At 43.9% G+C, this 21,320-nt stretch overlaps 1 protein-coding gene across 7 annotated transcripts in view; it reads right to left on the bottom strand.

The window, feature by feature from the left end:
- The window catches only part of SIMC1 (SUMO interacting motifs containing 1), a 169,427-nt gene that overhangs the window by 54,708 nt on the left and 93,399 nt on the right, over positions 1-21,320 (bottom strand). For 2 of the 7 annotated variants that reach the window (XR_013215837.1, XR_013215838.1), the window contains one exon: positions 16,884-17,024. The exons of the other annotated variants lie outside the window; for them this stretch is intronic. The gene's annotated coding sequence lies outside the window, so the exon portion shown is untranslated. The remainder of the gene's footprint in view (positions 1-16,883; positions 17,025-21,320) is intronic. 7 annotated transcript variants of the gene reach the window in all.

Here is a 21,320-nt window from a genome sequence, read left to right as displayed (position 1 = left end):
ACATCCATTCCTCACATGGAGGGCATCAACTCGGTCCATAAACTCCTGACCCAATCCGGCCTCTCACCAGACCAAATACAATTGTGTATCGAATTACTTACTATTATTCTCACCCGGAATTACTTTCTATTTCAGGACGATTTTTATCTACAGATCCGTGGCACCGCGATGGGCTTTAACGTAGCGCCCCCCTATGCTAACTGCTATATGGCGGATTTTGAGGAAAGTCTGATATACCCTCACCCGCTTGTCCGCGACAACGTCATCATGTGGAAACGATACATCGATGATGTGTTCTGCATATGGGGGGGCTCGTTAGAAGCCCTCACGGTGCTCTTTGACTGGCTCAATACGGCCTGGCCAGGAATCTCCTTCACCATGTCTCATAGTACTACACAGATTAATTTTCTAGATACCCTGGTCATACTCCAACCAGATGGCTCCATAACTACGGATCTCTACACGAAAAGCACCGATCGCAACAGCCTGTTGCACTTTACAAGCTTCCACCCCCCTGCTACTAAAAATTCAGTACCCAAGTCACAATTTCAACGAGTCTCCAGGATCGTGTCCGATACGGAGCTCAAACCGGTGCGCCTCCAAGAGATGGCCACTAAGTTTACCCAACGGGGTTATCCACCCTCGGTACTGGAAAAGGCTGCAGCCCCATCTACCCCACGACCTAACAGAGCCTCTAATCGGATTCCATTTGTTCACTCTTATCATCCGTATTCGTACATCTTACATAGGTCAATACGCCAACACTGGCACCTACTATCAAAGGGATACCCAAAAATACCTGAATTCCAGAACCCTTTCCTCCCCTGTTTCAGACGTCCACCCAACCTCAGGGACTCATTAGTTAGGGCGGACCTGGGTTCAGGCACGTCCACTCCTCGTCAACGGTTCCTACAGAATCCACGCATGGGGACCTTCCCATGCTTAAACTGTGCCCAATGCCATAATGTTCTTAAGGGCTCTTCCTTTCATCATCCTAGGTCCGGTAAGTCATTTCGCATTTCGGATTATTTCACGTGTGCTTCATCATGGGTTATATACCTAATCAAATGTCCCTGCGGACTTTTATACATAGGGGAAACCACACAACCTATACGAGACCGTGTCTCAACACAAATCGACAATCCGCCGCAAGAACTTACTGTTACCCATTCCCCTTCACTTTCACAACCAGGGCCACACTGTCTCTCAGCTACAGTATCAGGTCATAGAGCATGTTCCCCCTTTCAGGAGGGGTGGGGACCGGGTGGCCCGTCTCAAAAGACGGGAGGCATTTTGGATCCATACATTAGAGACACTTCATCCGCTGGGACTTAACAGAGACTATGATTTAGCCTCTTTTATATAAAAATGATTGATATGTATTATTCCATCTGTTGATTGTTCCATCAATTTGACATCAGCCACTGGTTTGTACGGACTCCAGCCATCCTATTGTTTATATACCATTACAGTGTGTATCTACAGTGAGCTAACTCTCTTTTTCTTTTTTGCCATTAGAATCGCCTGTATTGAGATCTGTGTCACTTCCGCATGTCACGTTGAACCAGGTCCACTATACACATCGGCCTATCGTTATATGGCAAAATAATAGAACATAGGATCACCACCACCAAGGAGTCCGTTCACCTTCTACAGAATTCTCCATTTGGGCACCTCAGCTCTAGGTCCACTCTTCCTGCAATGTACCTATGTTCTCCACACTTGTGTCCATTTATGTTTCACAATAGCGCTTAGCTATCCCTTGCCGGGGTTGTGTATCGCCCAGTTACCCTGACAACCTGACGTCATCTCCGCTCGCCACACATCACATCTCTGTATGCATCTGCATCATGTGGTTATTCCCGCGCGACGTCACTTCCGGTCAGCGGTGTTGCCGCTGATTGGCTCTCTGGCACTGTCAGTCCCGCCCTACTTCCTCTTAAACGGCGATGTGTCTCCTCACCGGCAGACCAGCGGTGGAATCCGCGTCTGCTCCTCTATACAATCTGCCACGGTCTCCACAGGTAATTTTCACAGGAGCGCCTGTCTCACCCCTTCATGTTTCCTTTGAGAAGGTAATTAACCCTCTCCTTTGTTTCATTGCACACCCATAGTACCGCTCCTGTCCGGTTCTTTTGTAAGGTATGAGTCATCCTTTGTGTCTCCTCTCACATCCACCAACTGTTATGCATATCTCACACAACCCCTGGGGGTTTGTTTGCACATCTACAGACGCCGCCCCTGTGTGTCTTCTGACCCCTTGGTCCCTCTTTATACTCTGCAGTACGGTATGTACCTCACCTCACCCCTCACTGTTCTATTTAGGGGGGGTCCCTCACTTCTGAGCATAGGTGGAGCACCCTAGCCTAGATTCTTGGGGTTTCTCTCTAGCATATGTTACTTGGATACACTTGACCATGTATGGAATCGATGCTATATTCTCTCCTCAGCATTTGTATATACTTTTTTTGTATAATTGTTTTTGTTATGGTTTACCCTTTTTGTATTGTTTTCACATTTGGTTATATTTCACATGTAGTAACTGACGAAGGTCCAGGTGTAGGACCGAAACGTTTTTTGAAGTACCACTACAATAAAACTCACTCTAAAGCATCAAGTTGAGTGCTAGGTTCTTTTTGATTATGGTTTGAGAAGGTGTGGGAACCTAACCTTAGCACCTTCCTTTCCAGTAGTGCACACGGCAATTTTTTATGGTTACTTCTCCAAGTATTTATGACTGCTCGGAGATTTAGTTTTCATAGCGGCAGTTGAATGATTTACAGCTATTAGCCAGGCTGAGTACATGTGGGGGTTGCCTGGTTGCTAGGGAATCCCCACATGTAATCAAGCAGGCTAGTAGCTGTAAATCATTCAGCTGCCACGATGAAGACGAAATCTCCGAGCAGTCAAATACTCAGAGGTCACAAGAGCATGCTTGTAAAAAAACCCGAGCAACGAGTACTCGCTCATCACTAGTTATAACACAAAAGACCATCATGCACACACTTCAGATTGTCTGACACTAAGCTGTATGAAAAATGTCTCTGATATTCAAGTGAAAAACATCTCTGATGGTCCTAATATCAGAAAGCCAGTTCACATAGCTCTAGGTGGCATCTCTGCTTGTCCACTAAATCAGATAGGATCTTCGACTCCTAGGCTGTGTATGAGAAATATCTCTGATATTGTAGCTCAGTGTCAGAGAGCCACATTTTCTAAATGGCATCTGTTTGTCCACTATCTCCTAGGTCAAAATAGCAGCTTTGACATTTAAAGTGCATGTGTGCTAAAGATGGGATGCATACACTATGAATGTACATAGACCACCCTCAGATATAAAGTGCTATATGCAAGCACTAAAGAGTCTTGTCATTAGTCAGACAGGAAGCCATTTCAGTTTGTGAAAGATCACAGTGGATCACTTAGCTGGTTGTTTAGTTCCCAGTATTGATGTCCCTTGAACCTACGTGGTTTGCCCCCTCCTGTTATCAGGACTCATCAGGGGGCCAGAAATAGGAGTATGCCATCGTAGGAAAAAAGGATGGGTGGGGGTGGACTGCAGGTACCTCAATTAATTCCGGGATTACCGTAATTACCGCTTTCGGTTTGGTAGGAAAGAGGGGAGAAGGAAGAGGCCCGTTATAGCATGTATACCTGCTCTTCACTCGTGCTCCATCCACGCTTGGTAGTGCATCCGGTATCCAGTCCGTGACACACTTCAAGTTAGTGAAACGCACGAGTGTCAGCCCGAATTCCGGTCTAGACGAATCCACTTCCGGGGTTGAGACGCAGATGCGTCTGATCTTTGTGACCTGCGCAGTGCATATTCTTTTGTGCATCCGCATATCTGGTATTTTAAACACTGCACAGGCATCACAATAGAGTGCAGATTTGTCCTGTTTATTTCAAGTGTCCCCCCAACTTATATCTACCAGTGCATATCAGGTCTGTCTGTATGGTGGGACCCCAAAGTGGGATTATGTAAAACCCCCCTCCCACACACACAAATTGTGGGTGCTTAATTAGCCAATGGCTCACACATACCATTAGTTGGTTACTTGGCATTAAATGGGTTATCTATCAGATATGGTACAAGAGGGCTCACATGAAGCTAGTGAAGCTGAGCTGTTTGTTCAGACCACTGGGGTTTATGCTCTCCAACCAAAAAACCCACCTGCTCGCCCTTTGCATAATTTTGTTATCCCAGTCACCTGCCTAGTAGATGGATTAACCACTTCTATAACTTTAAATGTAATACCATCAGGGTTACCTCCATGTTGGAATTCACGTGTCTTGCTAATGGGGTGTCCCTCTTATCCAGCCATGCACCCTCTTGTTTTGGGGGGACATAGTGGCTGTTGACAACTTGGTCCTTTATTGATCTTCCTCTTCTATAGGTCACTGATGGGAATGGGGAGATCCATTTGGCCAAAATCGGGATCATTTCTTAAAATCCCCCAATGCTTTCTCAAAAGTCTAGTCACTTATTTGTTGGTCATCATATGTGCCTATTACCGATGAGCGAGTATGCTCGTTACTTGAGTTTTCTGAGCATGCTTGGGTGTTCTCAGTATTTTAGGCGTGCTTGGAGCTTTAGTTTGTGTCGCCGCAGCTGTATGATTTGCGGCTGCTAGGCAGCCTGAATACATGTGGGGATTGTCCGTTTGTTAGGAAATCCCCACATGTGTTCAGGCTGTCTAGCAGCTGCAAATCATGCAGCTGTGGTGACAAACTAAATCTCCGAGCACGCTCAAAATACTCGAACAGCCGAGCATGCTCAGAAAAATAGTAACAAGCATACTCGCTCATCACTAGTGCCTATCAGTCTGGTTATAGGGTCCTTGTCCTTTTTCGTGGGTTGAGTAGTGTGGGTCTATCAATGACCCAAGCATCCTAACACTCGGATATCCGTGGTCACAGAACCTTTTCTTCAGGTCCTTAGACTTGCAGTAGTAGTCAGTCTCCAGGGGCAGTTCCTCCTGAGTCTGAGGAACTGCCCCTTGGGAATCCCACATTTTAGGGGAGCAGGATGGTGACTCAGACTTAAGCAGGTTACTGGCTGCTGTGAGTTTCCGATATAGTGTGGTTTTTAAGGACATATCAATTCATGACATCGAGGAAGGCCAAGTTGTTTCCACCTACTTCATATGTAAATCAATCCTAATTGGCTGTCATTTAGATGATCAATAAACTCAAAATCTGGATAATCCTCCCTTCCAGAGGACGGGGATATCTATGTAACGACCCCAGAACTCTATGTGGGGGACTCGGATGACATTCTTGTCCCCAAAGACCACTGTATTTTCCCACCAGCCCAGGAGTAGATTAGCTTATGTGGGAGCACATGGGCTCCCCATTGCTGTGCCCCTGAGCTGGTGGTAGAATTTTCCATTGAACAGAAAAAAAAAATTATGTTGTAGGATATACTCAAGCAATTCCAGAAAAAAGTTGTGTGGAAAGAGATGCCTTACCCTTGTGTTGAGGAATAATTCTTCTGACGAAAGGCCTGCTTTGTGGTGAATACTTGAGTATAAAGCCTCCACATCAATTGAGATCAGGATAGTGTTTGGTTCCACTATTATCCCATCAAGTTTGGTTAAAAGATCGGTGGTATCCCTTAAATAGGAGGGTAATGCCATGACGAAAGGTCTTACTATCTTATCAAGATAGACAATACTGTTCTGGGGCAGAGTGTCTATCCCTGACAAATCGGTCTCCCTCTTTGTGAGGAATCCTTTCCGGATTTTGGGGATAGCATAAAATGTTGCTTTCACAGGGTATTTTGGTAAGAGGTAGTTGTACTCATTGGTTGAAATCAGGCCAGCTGTTTTAGCTCTAGCCAAAATGCCAGTGAGTTTTTTTTATATTCAGGGGAGGGGTCCTGACGAAGGATCTCAGGTTGTACTGTCAGATATGTTAGTACACATCAACATATTGATCTCTAATCATGAGCACTGTGTTTCCCCACTTTTCAGAGGGCTTAATCACTAATGATTTGTCTGCGTGAATAGTTTCTAGAGGTCTTTTTTTCGCCTTGGGTAATGTTAGAGGGAATTGGCATGTTTCTTGGATTGATTCTTTTAAGGTCATCCGTGACCAGTTTAAGAAAAAGGTCTTTAGTTCCCTGGTCTTTTAAGGGTGGCATTTTAGTGCTCGTGGGTCTAAGGTCTGTAGATTGACCTTCCCCCAGGCCTCTAGCACCTTCTTCCGCTAAGTCTGTTAGGAGGAGTACATCAGCTAATTCATCCAATGCAATTCCCAGTTGTTGGCATTTGGTCCGATCGTTGTGAGCAAAGCGGATATCCTTCACCACAGGAATGGATCAAGTCTCGATACTTGTAGGTACAAAGGACATGTCTACTTCAAGGATTCCTTTCCTCTGGTGTTAGAATGTGATTTGATTGAGGATATTGTTTTTACCCTTGGTCCCTTTTAAGTATTCTCTCACTGATTCCTTCCTTTACTTGTTGTGGACTACTGTGGGTCCCTGGAGGTGGTATCGTATATCTGCTCTTTAAAAAAAGGAGTGGCTGATGAGGTACCCAAAGATGATGAAGCAAAGGTGTGGCCCTTTCCACACAACTACTTTGTTTTGGAATTCCTTGAGTATATCCTACAACAATTTTTTTCTGTTCAATGGAAAATTCTACCACCAGCTCAAGGGAACAGCAATGGTGAGCCCATGTGCTCCCACATATGCTAATCTGCTCCAAGGCTAGGTGGGGAAGATACGGTGGTCTTTGGGGATGAGGATGTAGTCTGGGGTCCCCACATTCAGTTCTGGGGTCACTATATAGACCAGAGGTGTCAAACTGCATTCCTCGAGGGCCGCCAACAGGTTATGTTTTCAGGATTTCCTTGTATTGCACAGGTGATAATTTAATCACCTGCACAGAATGATTCCAGCACCTTGTGGAATGCTAAGGAAATCCTGAAAACATGACCTGTTGGCGGCCCTCGAAGAATGCTGTTTGACACCTCTGATATAGACGACATCCCAATCCTCTGGACGAAAGGATAATTCACCTTTTGAGTTTATTGATCATCTAAATGACAACCAATTAGGGTTGAGAAGTAGGTGGAAAAAACTCAGCCTTCCTCGATATCATGATCTCAATAAGAATAGGTCCTCAAAAAAACACTATATCGGAAACCCACAGCAGCCAAAAGCCTGCTTAGGTGGAAGAGTCATTATCCTGCTCCCCTAAAACGTGGGATTCCCAAGGAGCAGTTCCTCAGACTCAGAAGGAACTGCTCTCTGGAGAAGGTTCTGTGACCACGCATGTCCCAGAGCCCTGATAGATCAAGCATGTCAGGATGCTTGGGTCATTAACAGACCCACACTACACAACCCACGAAAAAAAGGACAACGAAGACCCTATAACCAGATTGATAGATACTAGTGATGAGCGAGTATTCTTGTTACTAGAGTTTTCCGCGCATGCTCGAGTGTTCTCCGAGTATTTTGCGCGTGCTCAGAGATTTAGTTTGTGTCACCCGCAGCTGCACGATTTGCGGCTGCTAGACAGCCTGAATACATGGGAGGATTTCCAAACAAACATTGGGGGATCTTAAGAACTGATCCTGATCTGGCCAAATGGATCTCCCCATTCCCATCAGTGACCTATAAAAGAGGGAGATCAATAAAGGACCAAGTTGTCAACAACCACTATGTTCCCCCCCCCCCCCCTCCAAAAAAAAAAAAAAAAGAGGGTGCATGGCTGGATAACAGATCTGTGGGTACCTTTAGGGTGGACACTAGCTTTTGTATTACACCATCTAATATTTCAAGGCTCAGCAACTAAAAACGTATCAAAATAAATGTTTTGCAAACTGCAAAACTGAGGGAGTAGTGAATTTTTGCACCTCTTCATGCCCCAAGGACTATGAGGAAAACGAAGACAGTTACAGTCACAATAGGAAAACAGCCCTGATAGTATTAAATTTTGAGTTCTAGAAGTGGTTAATCCATTAGGCAGGTGACTGGAATAACAAAATTATGCAAAGGGAGAGCAGGTGGATTTTTCGTTTGAAGAGCATAAACCCCAGTGGTCTGAATAAACAGCTCAGCTTCACTAGCCATATAAGCCCTCTTGTACCATATCTATGATAGATAACCCCTTTAATGCCAAGTATCCAACTAATGGTATGTGTGAACCATTGGCTAATTAAGCATCAATGGCATTGTAAAGCACCTACAATTTTTGTGTGTGGTAGGGAGGTTTTACATAATCCCACTTTGGGGCCCCACTGTGAAGGAAGAAATTAAGAAAGATTCTCCATTTTGTGCTTTTCGACTCCATTTTCTTGTTGTTAAAGATAAATTCTGTTATTTAATTAGGTAAAAAGGTTATAGCTGCCATGAAATAACTATCTTGTTGTTCACAAGCCTGGTATTCAACTAGGCTATGGTTCATAATTGGTATAAAGACCTTGAGTCTTCTGACTCGAGCCAGATAATAGATTCGGGGGTGTATTGCTATACAAGATTGAAGCACCTGTTAATGTGTTTTTCTATGCCAAGAAGATATGACCATATATGTAGTTTCCGGTTTTTCTGTATTCTCATGGGTTAAGTTTTTCCTGCATTCTTATAGGTTAAGAACTGTGAGCGTGTTCTTATGCTGATTGGTTGAAGGTTAATTTCTATGATTATGAAAAGCGATACACAATAAAACGGGGGCCAGAGATCTGCTCGATCCCCCATACAGAGGCACACGTCTCCGTCTGGTCATTTTCAGTTGCCGGCAACGCCCTGTAGATTAATTTGGAAATCACTGAGTCAACCGTGAAGGATCAATTTAGATCCTCCCTCAACAGTTGGCGCCCGAAAACGTGGGGCCCCAAACAGGAACGCCTCTGCCCCCCAGAGGACAACAAGACAAAGGACCCTCGGACCGGACACAGGCAGTGGAAAATTGGGACTGATCATCCCCCACAACAACCACGGTAAGTTGGCAGTTATGCTGTCCAGACTGACCGTTTGGTGTGGTTTTCCTGTGTTTGTGCTGCAAAGAGGATCTGAGGTTTGTCCCCGATGGTGGGGTGATTTTTGGGTGGAATCATATAGAGGTGTAGTTCCGTTGGCAGCCCAGTGCTCGAACCGTACCTCATAAGGGACCGACACCCCGGATTGACCAGTGATGTAATTCTCTTTATAGTCAAAATATCCTGAATTCCTGATCACTGTTAGAATCAGGCGCGGTGAGGTGATCGAAGATTGGGTAGGATGCGTAACTCAGGAATTATATATATTTATATATGTCCAGAGGTGTCCGGAGGGAAAGTCTAAGACGCCCTCCTCCTTTCGCTGAGTACTGTGTTTTTGGGTTGTCCCAGCGGGGGACAGAGAGACCCAGTGGAACAAAACCGTAAGGCCGTCGGTATTGTGCACAACAAAGTAAGGATAGTTAGCTCTAAAGGAGAATCCGTTTCCGTGGAAGAAGACGACTTTCAATTTGTGTGATGAATCTGATATTGTTAGCCCAAAGACGGGAAAATAAATCTGTCAGGAATGCAGGAAAAATATTCTCAATTATGGGTTTTTCTAAGGTGGTCTGGCATATGAATTGTGTGATGAAGGTTTTGTAGAAATTAATTAAGTCTGAGAACTGCTGTATTCCGTTTCCGTTCATTATCTCTAAGATACCCGATGGGAGAGGTCAAACAGCTGCGTTATTGCTTTCTCTGTGTTGAGGAATGCTGTGATTTTCTTATCTCTACTGTCTTTCTGGTATGGAGGGGGCACGTAGCTGCTTTCTAAGTTTCTCTATATTTTCTGTCGCGCTGGGAGATTTGTGTTTAAACAATAGTTGAAATATGGTACCTAGTTTTAGAAGGAAACTTGTAAGAGATAGTTTGATTATCAGTGTAATTGAAAGATTGGTAAAAGATTCACCTGCTTCAAGTTGAGTGGTTGATATATAGCAAATTGAGGATCAACAGAGGAAGTGAATTACGCTGAAAAAGGAAAGTTGTCTATTACTATGACAAAAAACTGGATGTTTTGTGGTGCAAGAAGGAACTGAGAAAGTGACTGAGATTAATGTGTCGGGAAAGCAAACAATCAAATTTGGGACAGGGGGTCTCCCTGCTAGATAATATGGTCCCTCCCCAGGAAATTAAGCCTCTACTCCCGACTGTAAGCCCTATGCCCCTTAACCCCAAGGCACCAATATATCCTGGACTGCCGAGAAGTTCTATGGGCGTCTTATGGTAGTGTTTAAAGATCAGGGATTCTCACTGTATAATAAAGCCCATTCACACATTTTTGTGGCAGCTTTGATGTCCAGCCTTAAATCTGAATTGAAAGAGGCAATAATGTCAGTTAGACCGGATATCGAGACTTCCATTCCAGATGATGCATTAAAAGTAGTAAAAAAAGGTTTTAAGAACTTACCCCACTCTGCATCAGCAGGGAAATTAAAGGTTAAATCAGTGGCCGCAGTGATTTCTGCTCCAATCTCAGCCCCCCCACAGCTGCAAGGACGCAGCTCTGTTCCTTATCAGTGGCCCATGTAACAGACTTCAGCTCCTGCCCTCCCCACCTTACACAAATCCAATATCCCTTTTAACCCTATATCTGGGAATCTCCCTCCCCAGCCCCGCCATGTCAATTCTCAGACCAAGCGCTTGTGAGCTTGTTTAATCGGTGTAGATGGCAGACCTAATAAATATACTCTTATAAAACCTATCCCTGTGGGACCCTTTCCCTGAGGTTACTGCTCAGTTTCTAATCTCTCCTATATGTCCGGTAAATTTACTGGGGGCAGATTTATTATCACAGTTCCGCTCCAGAATACAATTCCAAGATGATGGTCAGATGGTACTTACGTTATATAACCCCTATACAGATGAACACAATGAGGAGATCTGTATCCTACACGCCCTTCCCACGGTTATGATGGCCCTGATAGGCCCAGATCCACCCCCAATAATGCCTGTAGAACCAGTAAAAGTGTTTTTCAAACCTGGTACCCCTTTTCCCAAAGTCCATCAGTACCCTTTGAAACATGATCAGGAGCGGGGCCTCAAGGGGCAAATACAAACGTTACTCGATAATGGTGCCCTAGTACCCTGTGTTTCGCCATGTAACATGCCCTTGTTTCCCGTTAAGAAAAAGACCCCACCCGGCCAACCCCCTGTGTACCGGCTGGTACAAGATCTACGGGCAGTTAATGCAGCTACTGTTATGGAAACTCCGTGCCTAATCCACATACTCTTGTCCCAGATACCTCAGGATGCTGCTTGGTTCACAGTCATCGACCTTGCCAATGTCTTCAGCATTCCATTACACCCAAATTGCCAGTTTCTGTTTGCATTTATTTATCAGGGATGACAACAGAGCAGGAAGCCATTGCTGCCACTGTTAGCCTCCTAAAGTATCTGGCAGATCTGAACTGTCGGGTTTCGGCCTCGAAACTTCAGTTCTGCCTTGGTCAAGTGATATTTTTGGGTCACTGTCTCCTTCAGGGTGTCAGACACCTCTCAAAAGAAAGAATAGCAGTCAGCTCCCTTCCTTTTCCAAAAGATGAGACTGAACTCCAGCGTTTTCTTGGACTATGTACTTATTGTTGTCAGTGGATACCGGATGCATCCCACATAATGCAACCTCTCTACAATGCCCTGGAAGACAGTTTAAGATGTGCTGATGATTTGGCAGATTCCACACCGGATACGCTGTTACTACGGAAAATACTGTAGTGCATGGAGCTGCACTCCCTCCCTAACTGTCAGCACAAGAAGTAGAACTTCAGACTCTGTCTACTGCATGTGTTCTGGTCAAAGACAGGTGGGCTAATACATACACGGACTCACAGTATGTGTTTGGTATTGTTTATGATTTCGGAGCCCAATGGGCCAATCGAGGGTTTATTACCACCGCCGGGACTCCAGTGAAGAATGCTGAAGCTCTTAAAACCCTCATGGACTCAATCAAATTACCTACCCAGGTGGCCATTATCAAAATTAAGGCGCACGGTCCTAGGAACAGTCCACAGACTGTTGGTAATGCCCTTGTGGATATGCAAGCAAAAGCTGCTGCTCTCCTACCCATTGACCTGACCATACCAACTATGGAGACCACATACTCTCAGCGTAAACAGTTACAAGAAACACTGACTCTACAGGAACCTGATGATCCACGACAGACTGAGGTTTTCTGCCGGACCCCGCGAGACCGCTTAATGACGATGCAGAGAATGTCCCCAAAGGAAGAAGTGAAGCAGTGGAAGGCTGATGGAGCATGTATGGACAATGGTCTCTGGAAAAATGACCAACTTGTGTGTCTCCCTAAGCAGATGTACCCTGCTATTGCCACGTGGGCATATGGGCCCACACATCGGGAAAAAAAACAAAAAACAGGCCTTTGCCCTGGTACAAAAATTATTCTGGGCTCCAAGTATTTCTACAGTCCTGACAGCACTCAACCATGCATGTAATATCTGTCAGACCTGCAATCCCGGTCAACTTCAATGTGTACCCCCGAAGCACCTTGCTAAGCCCGACTATCCTTTAGAAAGGCTCCAAGTGGACCACATCACGTTGCCTAAGTCTGGAAGGTATGAATATTGTCTGGTGGTTGTCGACATGTTCTCCAGTTGGCCAGAAGCATTTCCCGTTACTAACATGACTGCAAAGACCACAGCAAAGAAACTGGTGATGGAAGTTATATGCAGATATGGTGTTCCAGAAGTCGTCCAAAGTGACCAAGGCCCGGCCTTTTCTTCTCATGTGTATCAGGAGGTTTTGATAATGCTTGGATCCACTGTAGCTCTCCATACTCCGTACCATCCACAATCCAGTGGGAAAGTTGAGAGGCTGAACGGCACACTGAAGGGACAATTGACCAAAATGATGCAGGAGACTACGGCTCCATGGCCAGAGCTCCTACCCATTGTACTGTACCATATTCGTACTACCCCTAAGGCAAAATATGGCCTGTCCCCATATGAGATATTGTTTGGTGCTAGGCCCCCAGTTGCAAATTTCCAGCCTCAGTAGTTATCAGAGGAAACTGACCGTGCTGTTCAATATGTTATTCAGCTTAGTAAAAATCTTGCTAACACCCATGTTTTAGTTTCTTCTTCCCTTCCAGATTCAGCAGAAACCGGACACTTGTCACAACTTAAAGTCTGGTGGTTTTGTGGTCGTGAAAAGCCATGTCAGAAAACACGGACTAGAACCCTTGTATGACAGTCCCTACCAAGTCCTCAGTATCATTCCTATGTCAGTAAAGCTGGAAGGAAGGTAGAGGTGGATCCACGCATCGCACTGCAAGCTGGTCAAACAGACTAGTAGCAAATAAGGGGACATAATGTTTTGGTTTTTCGTATTTCCATATATTATTATTGGTAACCGCATGGGACAGCCTAAATTCCCCAATATCCTTGAATAATAAGTTTGTACAATATCATGAAAGATTAGTAGTACAGATGGGTATAGCCGATAAAATTATCAGTTCTATTTTTATTTACCCTATGATTACACAAATGTGGGATAAATTGGTTAGGGCCACAGATTTTCTAGATGATCAAATTTGAGATATATTTAATACCATTTAATACTACTGTTGCTGTCCAAAACCAACTTTTCATAGTCACTAATCAATATACTATAGCACTGGATTACTTAACAGCAGCACAGGGTGGTACGTGTCAGGTTATTGGACCCGCTTGCTGTTATTATATAGATCCCAATAGCACTATGAAGTTAAAGTTAGAAGATATTCAAAGACTCAGATCAATATAATAAAGACAATGACCGTAATAAGGACAGTTGGTGGGCAGACACCTTCTCCTTTCTTAATCTAGCCAGTTGATTTGAGGGACTTGGGGGCTGGATAGCTGGAATCTTGCAAAGTTTGTTATATATTGTTGCCTTTATCCTTGTCATGTATGTAATACTAAAACTTGTTCTTTGGTGTATTTCTGTATGTATTAGGAAATTCTGCACTAAGACAACTAATGATGAAACCAAAAGCGTTGCCACCCCTGCTCTTCTCTACACCGATTTCACAAAGATATCTGATGAAGATGTTGAAGCCAAGCGCATGGCTATCTTCAAAAGATCCCCACTACTGTTATCAATAATTGTTATTCGTAAATTCTAGTATACAGGGGGGACGGGTACGCCGCAACAGCCATGGCTGGTAACAAGGCACCAGCCATGTGAAGACCAGTACCCCTCGAGCTTAGAGCTTGGGATAGTACCTCTGATGCTGGACATTAATTAACAAAATTTATCTAGGGGGGAATGTGAAGGAAGAAATTAAGAAAGATTCTCCATTTTGTGCTTTTCGACTCTATTTTCTTGTTGTTAAAGATAAATTCTGTTATTTAAATAGGTAAAAGGTTATAGCTGCCATGAAATAACTATCTTGTTGTTCACAAGCCTGGTATTCAACTAGGCTATGGTTCATAATTGGTATAAAGACCTTGAGTCTTCTGACTCGAGCCAGATAATAGATTCGGGGGTGTATTGCTATACAAGATTGAAGCACCTGTTAATGTGTTTTTCTATGCCAAGAAGATATGACCATATATGTAGTTTCCGGTTTTTCTGTATTCTCATGGGTTAAGTTTTTCCTGCATTCTTATAGGTTAAGAACTGTGAGCGTGTTCTTATGCTGATTGGTTGAAGGTTAATTTCTATGATTATGAAAAGCGATACACAATAAAACGGGGGCCAGAGATCTGCTCGATCCCCCATACAGAGGCACACGTCTCCGTCTGGTCATTTTCAGTTGCCGGCAACGCCCTGTAGATTAATTTGGAAATCACTGAGTCAACCGTGAAGGATCAATTTAGATCCTCCCTCAACACCACCATACAGACAGACCTGATATGCACTGGTAGATATGGGTCAGGGGGACACTTGAAAAACATGACAAATCTGCACTCTAATGTGATGCCTGTGCAGTGTTTAAAATAGTTTGTGCAACTGCATATCTTATTACGCACTGCACAGGTCACAAAGATCAGACGCATCTGCATCTCAACCCCAGAAGTGGATTCGTCTAGACTGGAACTCGGGCTGACATTCGTGCGTTCCACTAACTGGAAGTGCGTCCCGGACTGGATACCGGTTGCACTAACAAGCGTGGATGGAGCATGAGTGAAGAGCAGGTATACATGCTATAACGGGCCTCTTCCTTCTCCCCTCTTTCCTACCAAACCGTAAGTGATAATTACGGTAACCCTGGAATAAATTAAGGTACCTGCAGTCCACCCCCACGCGTCCTTTTTTCCTACTATGGCATACTCTTATTTCTGGTCCCGTGATAACAGGAGGGGGCAAAACACGTAGGGACAAGGAACATCAATACTGGAAACTACCACAGCCAGCTAAGTGATCTACTACGATCTTTAACAAAGTGAAATGGCTTCCTAACTGTCTGACTAATGACAAGACTCTTTAGTGCTTGCATATAGCACTTTATATCAGTGGGTGATCTATGTACATTCATAGTGTATGCATCCCATCTTTAGCACACATGCACTTTAAATGTCAAAGCTGCTATTTTGACCTAGGAGATAGTGGACAAACAAATGCCATTTAGAAATTATGGCTCTCTGACAAATAGCTAAACTCTCAGAGATATGTCTCATACACAGCCTAGCAGTCGAAGCTGCCATCTGATTTAGTGGACAAGCAGAGATGCCACCTAGAGCTATGTGAACTTCTGCCTTTCTGATATTGCATTAAACCATCAGATGTTTTTCATTTGAATATCAGATACATTTTTCATATACACAGCTAAGTAGTGTCATAGACCATCAGTAGTGTGTGCATGATGGTCTTGTGTTATAACTTTAGGATAGAGGCACACAGGGATTTTGAGGCACTGCCGACGTTGAACAGGGGTGCCGTATCAAATTTTAGGGTGCCAACCTCTGCTGCTAGGTAAGCCATCAGCTTAACAGCGACTCATGAGGGCCAATGTAGGATTATTATACCACATTCTGGTCAACTCCCTGTTGTGTTAGCACATATTATTCCCCCTATTCTAAAGGCTTGGGAGGTACTATTCTTGTGTTTAATGTTTCTTCAAAAATTGTGATTTTTAATACTCTGCAACTAAAAGTTAAATTATATAGGGGTTTTGTTATGACCTAGCCATGCAGGTTGCTCCTATAGCAGGTTTTAGACTGCCCAGGAACCCTTAAGGAATCTGCCCTTTTATCTAGTGGATCCTTTAATACCCCCATGTCTTCAAAGGGAAGGACAAATTTCCTGGAAGCTTTAGCAATAACCACACCTAACTTTGAGGCTGTCACAGGATGTGGATGCCGGATCATCAAAAGGATATTTGCATTTGAGGGACAGAACACAGGAGTCCTTTCTTTCGTGTCTATTCCATTCTCTCAGAGATTGTATCTTCTTATTAAAAGGGGATGACTTACGTTTTTTCTGTCCAAGCCTACGAAACATTACATCCTGCACTGACTTTTCAGGGCGAGGGCCTATCACTCCCATTGTGGACCTTACAGCCTTAATAAGACTGTTTCCTCCACTGGAAAACAATGGCCCCCTCATATCTTCCTCTGATGAGTCCGATAAACCAATGTTTCTGCTCTTCAACTGTACTAGAGGCCCCGGTTTCAGAGCACCTCCTCCTGGATTTTTGTTTCTTGATACTATCCCACCCCTCGGGTGTGTTTGACCTCCGTCCTGTTCACAGATCTTAATTCGGAGGCAACATTTTGGGTCTCCTCACATAGCATCTGCTGTATGCACGATTTGCAGACTCTTTACCCCCAGGTGACAGGCAAATCTTCATTAGATTGGGCAACTTCTGTGCTTGGTCTTAGCAAAGCATTTTCCTTCTTATATAAAAGAGGGGGACCCCAATTACAAAGTTAACTTTCACGAAGGACACTTACCAATCAGACGCAGCCACGGGTACAGGTTTAGAAAGAGGGATCAAATCCACTGATTGGTTTCCTCTTGAGGCCGGGGATTCGGCCACCACACCAAGGCTCCTGTTCTGGTAGGTAGATCTGCTGCCAGAACGTCCTATGCGCCTGTGAGGGACAAAGTAAATGTCTCTCCACTCCTGAAATGTGCCCCCTCACTTGGCATCCCCCAAGGCCATAAAATGCCATGCAGTGTTTACCTTTAATTAACTCAAGCTTTTTGAAGCTCTTAACACAACGGTGTGAACTCTTCTGCAGCTATAGCAACCTGAACCTCTTTGTGTGACTAAGCACATGGTACAAGTCACAGCAGACTGAGTTGAATCTGGAAAATGACCTATAATAACAGAATGCAATATCTCCAAGATGAGCTGAGCACATATTCCGAATCGGCGTTCCTTTCCCCACGCGCCCATATTATTTAGTCACCTGTAGCACTCTGGATTATGGAGTTATAAAGCATAGCTAACAGACTAAATATACCGTTTGTAATTCCTATGCGCAGATAAAATCCAGCAGAATCCAGTGGTGGTACAACCAACCCATTCAGAGCTTCGGGCGCAAAGTTATGGGCCAGCCAAAGTTCTAGGCAGAAAATCATATTCTCAGACATGGGAGGAGAGACGCTGCACCACTCAGGGGTGGGAGCAGATGTGTGAGGTAGCAGCTTAGGAGATATAAGGCAGCCCCTCATTTTGAATGGTTTTCTGATGGCCGGAGGATACATTTGCTGACGCAGCCCAGAAAGCCTGTAACTAAGATTTGGAACTGATCCATCAGCAACTCCCTGTGGTCACATGCTACATAACACGGTAACTGCAACCTATCTATACCCCATCCCTGTACTACACTCCTGACTGTATATATTTGCTCTAGTATGTATGGCTGTATTTTAAAGTGCGCCTCTTCGGCGATTAAATATAAAATTAATCTTGGGCTGCTCTTATCTTGAGCAACAAATCCCCACGTCTGCACGCTCCGTTGGTTATTATACCCTATCCCAGGGTTGGTTCCTGACCCGATATAAGCCTGCTGTCGGACGGGGCTATTTTAAATGACGAACTGGTGGCAGAATACCGTACTGTTTCAGTGACGAGCTCTGGCAGTAACGGCCGGGAGGTTTAGATATACACTCACTGGCCACTTTATTAGGTACACCTGTCCAACTTCTTGTTAACACTTAATTTCTAATCAGCCAATCACATGGCGGCAACTCAGTGCATTTAGGCATGTAGACATGGTCAAGACAATCTCCTGCAGTTCAAACCGAGCATCAGTATGGGGAAGAAAGGTGATTTGAGTGCCTTTGAACGTGGCATGGTTGTTGGTGCCAGAAGGGCTGGTCTGAGTATTTCAGAAACTGCTGATCTACTGGGATTTTCACGCACAACCATCTCTAGGGTTTACAGAGAATGGTCCGAAAAAGAAAAAAAATCCAGTGAGCGGCAGTTCTGTGGGCGGAAATGCCTTGTTGATGCCAGAGGTCAGAGGAGAATGGGCAGACTGGTTCGAGCTGATAGAAAGGCAACAGTGACTCAAATCGCCACCCGTTACAACCAAGGTAGGCCTAAGAGCATCTCTGAACGCACAGTGCGTCGAACTTTGAGGCAGATGGGCTACAGCAGCAGAAGACCACACCGGGTACCACTCCTTTCAGCTAAGAACAGGAAACTGAGGCTACAATTTGTACAAGCTCATCGAAATTGGACAGTAGAAGATTGGAAAAACGTTGCTTGGTCTGATGAGTCTCGATTTCTGCTGCGACATTCGGATGGTAGGGTCAGAATTTGGCGTAAACAACATGAAAGCATGGATCCATCCTGCCTTGTATGGAGCATCTTTGGGATGTGCAGCCGACAAATCTGCGGCAACTGTGTGATGCCATCATGTCAATATGGACCAAAATCTCTGAGGAATGCTTCCAGCACCTTGTTGAATCTATGCCACGAAGAATTGAGGCAGTTCTGAAGGCAAAAGGGGGTCCAACCCGTTACTAGCATGGTGTACCTAATAAAGTGGCCGGTGAGTGTATATTCCCAGGCTGGACTAGTGATATGTATCCCCCCCTCACTGGGAGCGCCTCACTAACTCGTACCTATAAGGGAAGCCTTTCCGGCGACTATTTGCCCTCGGTGCAGTTCCCTGACTGACCTGAGGCAAGTGGTGGCACCAGAGAGCCGATCCCTGCTGGGTCCTTCTTTCCCCTCCCCAGAGGTGAGGGAAGTAGACGCCCCCCCTTCCCCTGTGAGATCCCTCACAGCACCGTGATGAAGCTTTGTGCTGCCGCATCTCTTTCTGCCTTTGTCTCCCTGCCTGCTGCTGAAGTGGTGGTTCTCCCTCCAAGACCTACAGGGGACCCCTTAAGCTGCTGGGAGGGTCACTCCTCACCAACCCCCTCCCATAAATATGTTTATCCTTTTCCCATGTTGTCTAGTATAATTACATTTTCTCCTATTAAATTGTTTACAATTCTAATTTCTTAATATCTTAAGCATAATCTAATGCCAATTATGCATTAGGGTTCACTAGTCATTGAAAATCTTGTTACATGTTTATATATCGGTCTTTTATATTTTTTTATTTTACATTTTGTGAAATATGAAAATCCTTAAAATGTACAATTGGAAAAAAAAAAAAAGTCTGGTTGAACTCAAATGGACTCAACATAGGGGCTTGTGGGACCATTAAAAAAAAACATTCATGGGTACAATCACTGGTCAACTAAAAGTTCCAAAAGGGACAGTCAGGGGCTGTACTCTATGGAGAGTTGCTTGCCCTCAAGTATAAGACAGATAGGGGCTCTGCAAATGCCATTGTTGTCAGCCAACGATTGCAGCCAATTTTGCATTCCAAAAATCAAATGGTGCCACATAGGGGTATCTGCGTACTCAGAATAAATTGTACAACTAATGGTGCATTTTCCTGTAAAATTTGGAGGTAAAGTAACATTTTCATGGGAAAAGGTAACCAATTTTCTTCAACATTGCTTTAGTTTGTGAAGCATCTGAAGGGTTAATAATCGTGGATGTGGTTATGAGCAGCTTGAGGTGTGCAGTTTTTAGAATAGTGTCACTTATGGGTATTTTCTGTTCTATAGGACCCTCAAATTCACTTCGAATGTGATTTGGTCAGTGAAAAACATTGGTTTTTCAAATTGGTTGGAAAAATCTGTTTTCTGTCTTATAAAATTGTTTCAAAAATTCTGCTGATGTGAAGTAAACATGTAGGAAATATTAACCATTTTGTATGACAAACATGAGTTAAGGGCATAAAAATGAAGTTTGAAAATAGCAAAATTTGGGCCGAATATCAGATATTTTCAGAAATGAAAGTAAATAATATCGAACAAATTTTGCCACCCCACCATGAAGTACAGTATGTCATGAAAAAGAATCGGTGGAATCCTTTGAAGCGTTCATAAAGTGAACTGGTCAGAATAAAAAAATTGGCCTGGTCAAAGGAAAAAACAGACAAGCGCAAAAGGGTTAAAGATAGCTTTCATAGATCAATGAGCACACATCCCCATCAGAGGATATACAGCAGGACAGGCTGCGTAAAGAACATACGCTGGAGACATGTCACAGCAGCTTCTGATCAGGCTCCGTGAATGCACATTGCTCTGTTCAGTCTACTTGACAGGACACGGAGTGGAGGGGACTAAGGAGAAGAAACCTTTTAGCTGACTGTGAATGAACATCTACAACCCCTGGCAAAAATTATGGAATCACTGGCCTTGGAGGATGTTCATTCAATTGTTTAGTTTTGTGCCATGTCTGATCTGCTTTTTTTTCTACAAAATTAAAGTAATTTCAAATGGCAACTTTCTGGCTTTAAGAAACACTAAAAGAAAAAAAAAAAATGTGGTAGTCAGTAATGATTACTTTTTTAACCAAGCATAGGGAAAAATTATGGAATCGCCCTGTAAATTTTCATACCCAAAAACAACACCTGCATCAAATTAGATCTGCTCGTTAGTCTGCATCTAAAAAGGAGTGATCGCACGTTGGAGAGCTGTTGCACCAAGTGGACTGACATGAATCATGGCTCCAACACAAGAGATGTCAATTGAAACAAAGGAGAGGATTATCAAACTCTTAAGAGGGTAAATCATCATGCAATGTTGCCAAAGATGTTGGTTGTTCACAGTCAGCTGTGTCTAAAATCTGGACCAAATACAAACATGGGAAGGTTGTTAAAGGCAAACATACCGGTAGACCAAGGAAGACATCAAAGCGTTAAGACTGGAAACTTGAAGCAATATGTGTTAGGGTTGGCAGAAAGCACCGAGTGTATGAGTGTGTGTATATATATATATATATATATATATATATATATATATATATATATATATATATATATATATATATATATATATATATATATTTATTAATCGGTGCGTTCAGA

The sequence above is a fragment of the Ranitomeya variabilis genome, chromosome 5 (assembly GCF_051348905.1).
Source record: "Ranitomeya variabilis isolate aRanVar5 chromosome 5, aRanVar5.hap1, whole genome shotgun sequence".
Lineage (NCBI taxonomy): Eukaryota > Metazoa > Chordata > Amphibia > Anura > Dendrobatidae > Ranitomeya > Ranitomeya variabilis.
The sequence above is the reverse complement of the archived record's forward strand: the minus strand, read 5'-3'. Positions and strand labels throughout refer to the sequence as shown.